This window comes from Mustela putorius, unplaced genomic scaffold (genome assembly GCF_011764305.1).
Source record: "Mustela putorius furo isolate JIRA1106 unplaced genomic scaffold, ASM1176430v1.1 tig00001130_pilon_pilon_pilon, whole genome shotgun sequence".
NCBI lineage: Eukaryota > Metazoa > Chordata > Mammalia > Carnivora > Mustelidae > Mustela > Mustela putorius.
The window spans coordinates 103852-110093 of NW_025421584.1; the positions used below are offsets into that span (position 1 = coordinate 103852).

The 6242-nt window shown below is 42.8% G+C and overlaps 1 long non-coding RNA gene across 1 annotated transcript; it reads right to left on the reverse strand.

Moving 5' to 3' along the window:
- Window positions 1–850: 850 nt before the first annotated feature.
- LOC106004577 lies at window positions 851–6008 on the reverse strand. Its single transcript, XR_001177625.2, has 3 exons — window positions 5772–6008; window positions 5042–5137; window positions 851–893 (listed from the first exon to the last, which is right to left on the reverse strand). It is a non-coding gene; the product is annotated as an uncharacterized LOC106004577 (long non-coding RNA).
- Window positions 6009–6242: the final 234 nt, after the last annotated feature.

Consider the following 6242-nt stretch of genomic DNA (forward strand, 5'->3'; position numbering starts at 1 on the left):
AGGGTATGTGCTATGGTGAGTGCTGTGAATTGTATAAGACTGATGGTTTATAGACAAGTACCCCTGAAGCAAATACTACATTATGTGTTAATAATTTAAAAAAAAAATATTCTTGTAACCATATAAAAAAAAGTAGAAAGAAGGAGATGAAATTAAGTTTCGTATGTTGTATGTAATCTAACATATCAAAAGTAATATCATTATACCATGTAATAAATACTAAAATTTTTTTTAACCAATAGACCAGAGAAGAAACAGTCATATGCACTTGGGGTTATTTCCATAGCTTTGGGCCAACAGCAGTGAAAGGAAGAGAAGGAAGAAAGCTATGAGTACCTGAGGGTTTTGTTTTGTTTCAATCTTAAAGTTCTTGGCAATGTGGCTGGCTAACACCATTGCAGGGAAACAAATTGAAGTCACAGCCCCTGGTAAGGCCACTGTACCCTACCAGGATGCCAGTCCTCCACCAGGAATGTGGTTATAAGAAGCCAAACAAATGGGGTGCCTGGGTGGCTCAATGGGTTGAAGACCTCATGATCCCAGGGTCCTGGGATCGAGCCCCACATCAGGCTCTAGGCTCAGCAGGGAGCCTGCTTCCTCCTCCCTCTCTCTCCGCCTGCCTCTCTGCCTGCTTGTGATCTCTGTCTGTCAAATAAAATAAATAAAATCTTTAAAAAAAAAAAAAGCCAAACAAATGAGAACAAACAGTAACATCAACACCTGAAATTATTGTATGTCAACTACACAGAACAGGGTCACCTGGGTGGCTCAGTGGGTTCCGCTCTGGTCGTGGTCCCAGGGTCCTGGAATTGAGTCCCATGTCCGGCTTCCTGCTCAGCAGGGAGTCTGCTTCTCCTGCTGCTGCTCCACTTGCTTGTGCTCTCACTCTCTCCCTCAAATAAATAAAATTTAGGGAAAAAAAAAACCCTATACTGAAGTAACAAACAAATAATAAGGTCAAAAACAGAAATCAAGTAGCTGATGCTGAGGTTCCCGTGCTGGGTTTGCCCACTGGACCCACTTCCCTCCCATGCGCCTCAGATGGCTGAGTGGGCAGTGGATAACAACCTACATCTGGGAGAAAAAGCTACACCAACCAAGCTGTGTTCGTACCAGATACAAAATATGTTAAGGCAAGATGCATTACTAGTGATAAGGAGGGTTCGGCGTGAAGCTACAGAACCTTTAATTAGGAAAACAGAACCCTCCATATGGTCTTATGCACTTGGTACCATCGTCTCTGACATGTGATTATTCTTCCTACAGGGGAGTGGAGGATCTGGCCCTCATTTCTAAGTAACTGATTCATTCCTCCAGCGAATATTTATTAAGCACCTACTATGTACCACGTGTCTTATGAGAATCCAACAGTGAACAGAAGAGGGCAGAAATCCTTAAGCTCAAGGAACTGTGATTCCAAGATTAGATCAAAGAGTCCCCCAATTGGTAAGGATACAGAAGGTTTGACCAACACAACACACAATGTTCATCCAATGGGCACATAGACAACATTGTTTTCAGTCACGTGCAAAACATTTGTGAAAAACTGAAGACAGGATGGGCTCTGAAGAAATCTCAGGATTGATATCACATGGACCACGATTTCTGACCACAGTGCCATGAAGTTAGAAATCAAAGCTAAATTTTTTTTTTTAATTTTTTCATCCTTCAGTAAAGCTAAAGTTGTGGCTCTCCAATAACTTTGCAATTACACTTTTTGGTTTCGGAAAAAACCTGGCATGTGTGAACGGGGGAATATGTATAAGAATGTCAAAAAAACTACATCTATTAAAAAGTGGTTGGAAACAGTTTGTCTGGAAACAGAAGTTCGCCTACAAAAATTAGGTTAAAAACAATTGTGATCTGTTCTTATAACCAGCAAGAAGTATTTGTAATCTATACTTACAGGCATCAATATAGATGAAAATCCCAAAAGGTTAATTTTCATGTTATTTCATGTACCATGGAGTGAAATTATGTACTATGATACATGAAATTATGTACTATGGAATAATATACTGCTTCGCATTTCATTGTGGGAAAGGATCAAGAAAAGCCAGGGGGGGCTAGCCCCAGAATTCGGGGTTGTGGGAAGGGGATGAGGTCAGAGGAGTAATCATGTTTCCATCTTGTTTTTTTTTTTTTTAAGATTTTATTTATTTGACAGAGCGAGCAGAAGCAGGGGGAGCAGCAGAGGGAGAGGGAGAAGCAGACTCCCCACTAAGCAGGGAGCCTGAAGAGGGGCTCAAACCCAGGACCCTGGGATCAGGACCTGAGCTGAAAACAGATGCTTTACTGACTGAGCCACCCAGGTATCTCTGTTTCCATCTTTTTACCTCGGGGCAGGCTGACTATAGGGTACACAGTAGAATTCTACGATGGACCCAGTGATCTCTGTTCCCTACTCTTACACCTGCTATGATGTCACTTAATATTGCAAAAGGGATTTTACAGATACAATCAAGGTAATTTATCAGTTGATTTTCAGTTAATCCAAAGGGAGATTGTCTGGGTAGGTTTAACTTGATCAGAGAAACTCTTCAAAAGCAGACTTTCTTCCAGCTAGTTGCAGAATAGGAAGCCAGAGATTCAAAGTGGGAGAAGGATGTGACTGACATGCCATTGTTGGCTTCAAGATAGGGGTGCCATAGGTCAAAACCTCAGGATTTAAATTCTTCAACTGCAAGGAACTGAGTTCTGCCAGCAAGGCTAGCTGGATACCGTTTCTTCCCTAGAACTTCCAATGAGAATTCAAGCTGGCCATCACCTTTTTCTTTTTTTTTTTTTTAAAGATTGTATTTGAGAGAGAGACAGAGAGAGAGCATGAGTGGGGTGGAGGGGGAAGGGCAGAGGGAGAGGGAAAAGCAGGCTCCCTGCTGAGCAGGAATTTCCCCATTCGGGACTTGATGCCAGATCTCTGGGATCATGACCTGAGCTGAAGGCAGACGCTTAGCCAACTGAGCCACCCAGACGCCCCAAGCTGCCCATCATGTCGACTTCATCATTTCGACTTCGACTTCACCCCATCCCACCCCGCTGGATTTCTGCACACAGAGCCCTGCACTGTGAATGGGTGTCGTCTTAAGCAGCTGTGTGTTACAGAAACAATGGGAACTGATACACATGGGTATTTATATTGTTGTAGTTGTACCTTTTACAGATGCTATAAATATTCTTCGGTGTGATTTCCTTATTTAATAAGCCTTTTTGTTGTTTGCGGAGTATTTTTTGAAATTTATTTTTAATGAGATGTAATTGACAAATAACATTGTGTAAGTTGGAGGTGTAGAGTGTTTTGACTGGATACATTTGTAGGTTAAAGAGAAAATCAGCAATGAATTCTGTTGACTTCAGTGTGCCTTCAACAATGTAGATGGGATGGGGTTGGGGGGAGGGAGGCATCTGTAAAAACAATGTAAAAATCTGACCCTTGCGATAATGACAATATGGCTTCCAGACAAATCATGGGGTCATGGGCCCTTTTTTTTTTTTTTTATGATAACTCTTTTAGTAGACTGCATAAAGTTACCATGCAAAGATTACAATGCTGGGCCAAGAATGCCGACTACTATTTATGGAGGCCTAGAATTTGGGAAATGATTCAGGCCTGTTTATTCTATGTAATGATGTTATTGTTGAACTAAACATAGGGGTTGTAAAGTGATTCTGTATGTTGGTCTAAATGTGTAAATATTTCTGTTATGGTATCCGTATGTACACTGGCCATGAATATTTTATTTTATGGTGTGCTTGAATTAAATCCATTACAATCAAAGAAGGCATTTGAACCTGGAGTGAAGCTGGCATGGCTGCCATATCCTGAACCCAGAAGGCATGAAATTGCGACTAATAATACAAGGAAATAGGGGCATAAAACCTGGAGCCTTAAGAAGGCAGCACTGTTGCCTCTAAAAAACAATTTAGCAGATTTTAACAGATGTGAGATGAATGGCACCGGATAAATGAAACCAAATGTAAATAATCAGCCACAAGATGGCATTTGAGTACTGATGAATTTAAAGTTTGGGACTGTATTGTGACTTAAACACATGTTTGTCTCAACCTCTTCCCTCCCCTGGTCACTTTTTCTCATATCACCTTGTCATAAGACCATCAGGCTTATTTTTTCTATAGCCTAACAGTCCTAAAATATTTATTTTTCAGCTTTTTAAAAATCTCTTGTTAGTGGTTAGTTTTATGTCAGGTTGAGCCACGACATGCCCAGATATTTGGTCAGACATGACTGTGGATAGCTCTGTGAGGATATTTTTTAATGAGATTAACATTTGAATTGGTACACTGAGTAAAGAAGATTGCGGTCTATACTGTGGGTGGGCCCCATCTAATCAGTTGAAGGCCTGAACCTTCCCCAACCTTCTCCTGCCTGATACCCTTCAACTGTACCACTGGCTCTCCCTGGTTCTCTGGTAGCCTACCAGTCTTTAGACTCAAAGTGGGACATGGGTCCTGCAGATTTTGGACTCAATTATGAGAATCAGTTCCTCATAACAAATCTATCATCTCTTTCACTTTCTCTCCTCTCTCTCTCTCATCAGATTTATCAGTCTGTCATCTATCTATCTGTCCCACTGGTTTGATTTTTCTGGAGAATCCTGCCTACTATATCTCTCAATTTATTATTGACAAACTTCCCACTATTATGAAAGTTCCATAAAGGCAATTTGACTTTATAACCCTGGTGGCCAGATGGGCCCTTAAAAATCATACAGATGATATTTGCTGAGTGAAAGTATCTCCTTGGGGGAACCCTGATGCATTTATGTGTTCTCGGGTGGCACTGAAGGGACAACATATGTCAGCTCGGGAAACAGCGTCTCCTTGGGTGAGTGGTGAAACTTGTCCCGTTGTTGCAAAAAATAAAAGGGAAGAGAATTTTTAGGAGTCAAAGCATATTATTACTTGAAGTGGAAGTTTATATAAATTCTGCTAAAAAGCAGGGATAATCTATCCATGAGTTTTAAATATCACTTGTAGATATTTGGAAATCATGTACGTTGATAAAGAAAAATGAGACTCTTACCCCGAAGCTTTGGCCAGGGCTGGAATCTCCAATCATAAACGGTTCTGTTGCCCTGGAGATCATCCGTCTTGACCATGTCATTCAGCAGAAAGCAAACTGCAGAGAGAACAGTGTCGGTCACGACTACAGATCTCGGTTGTACAGAAACCATTGCCGCAGCTGTGGGCACTATGGACGTGAGCCGAGAGGCTCATGCAACACGCCTGTGACCTGCGCATTCCATGACAAAATCACCATGTCTCACCGCAGTGCGTTGCTATGATAAAACAGGTAGTCCTCTCCTGGGAGCAGTCTCACAAAGTTTTGAAAAAAAAAAAAAAAAAATCAGGTGAGAAATATATCCTGCCTGACTTACTGACTGGGCTGAACAGAGTCAGGGTCCAATCAGGAAATGCACTATTTTTCTCTCGCGCTGCCTTTAGACAGGCTCTTTCTGGTCCCCGCTGGCAGCTGGCCTATGTACTTTCAGCGGTGAGCTGTCAGGAGTTGGACGTCCAGCCCAGTGTAACCCAAAACTGCCCCTCGGCTCCAATACCAGCCACTCGTCTCCTTCCCCTCCTGCCTGGAAGCTGTGGTTCAGGAATCTGCGGTGGGGTCAGGTGAGTTTGCACTCTCTGGGACCGTCCCCAGTGTAACCTGAAACTGGCCACTGGACAGGGGAGGCAGGGAAGGCAGACAGAGACAGAAGAAAGAGGGAAGTCACCCCATATTCATAAGCAAGGATACTTACTTAGGAGGCTTGTCTTGGTGGCGACAAGAGGAGCAGATCTCCGCACCTGTCTGGCAGAATCTTAAGTTTATGTGGCATCTGTGACTGGGTCCAGTCAGGTATCCCGTCCAGGGTTCTGTTTCAACACCACATTTCTGTCACAACGCTGTATCCTTGGAGCAGCTCTGGGAACATTCCAAGCGGACGGGGGAGGGGCTGGGAAGTCTCCAATTGCCTGGGCCCTGCTCAAGGGTGACCTGGCGGGGACGGGTGTATTACAGAATGTTTTATTCTTTCTGTTGTTGTTGTTAACTTATTGAGGTATAATTGACATACAGCATTATATTAGTTTCAGGTGTCCTACAACATGATTTGACATTTGTGTACATTACCAGACGGTCACTGCAGTGTCTGTCACCTTACAAAGTGAACACAGCGTTCCAGACAGTGTGCCCAGGACGGACACGGTCACAGCTTCTTGATGACCTCCTC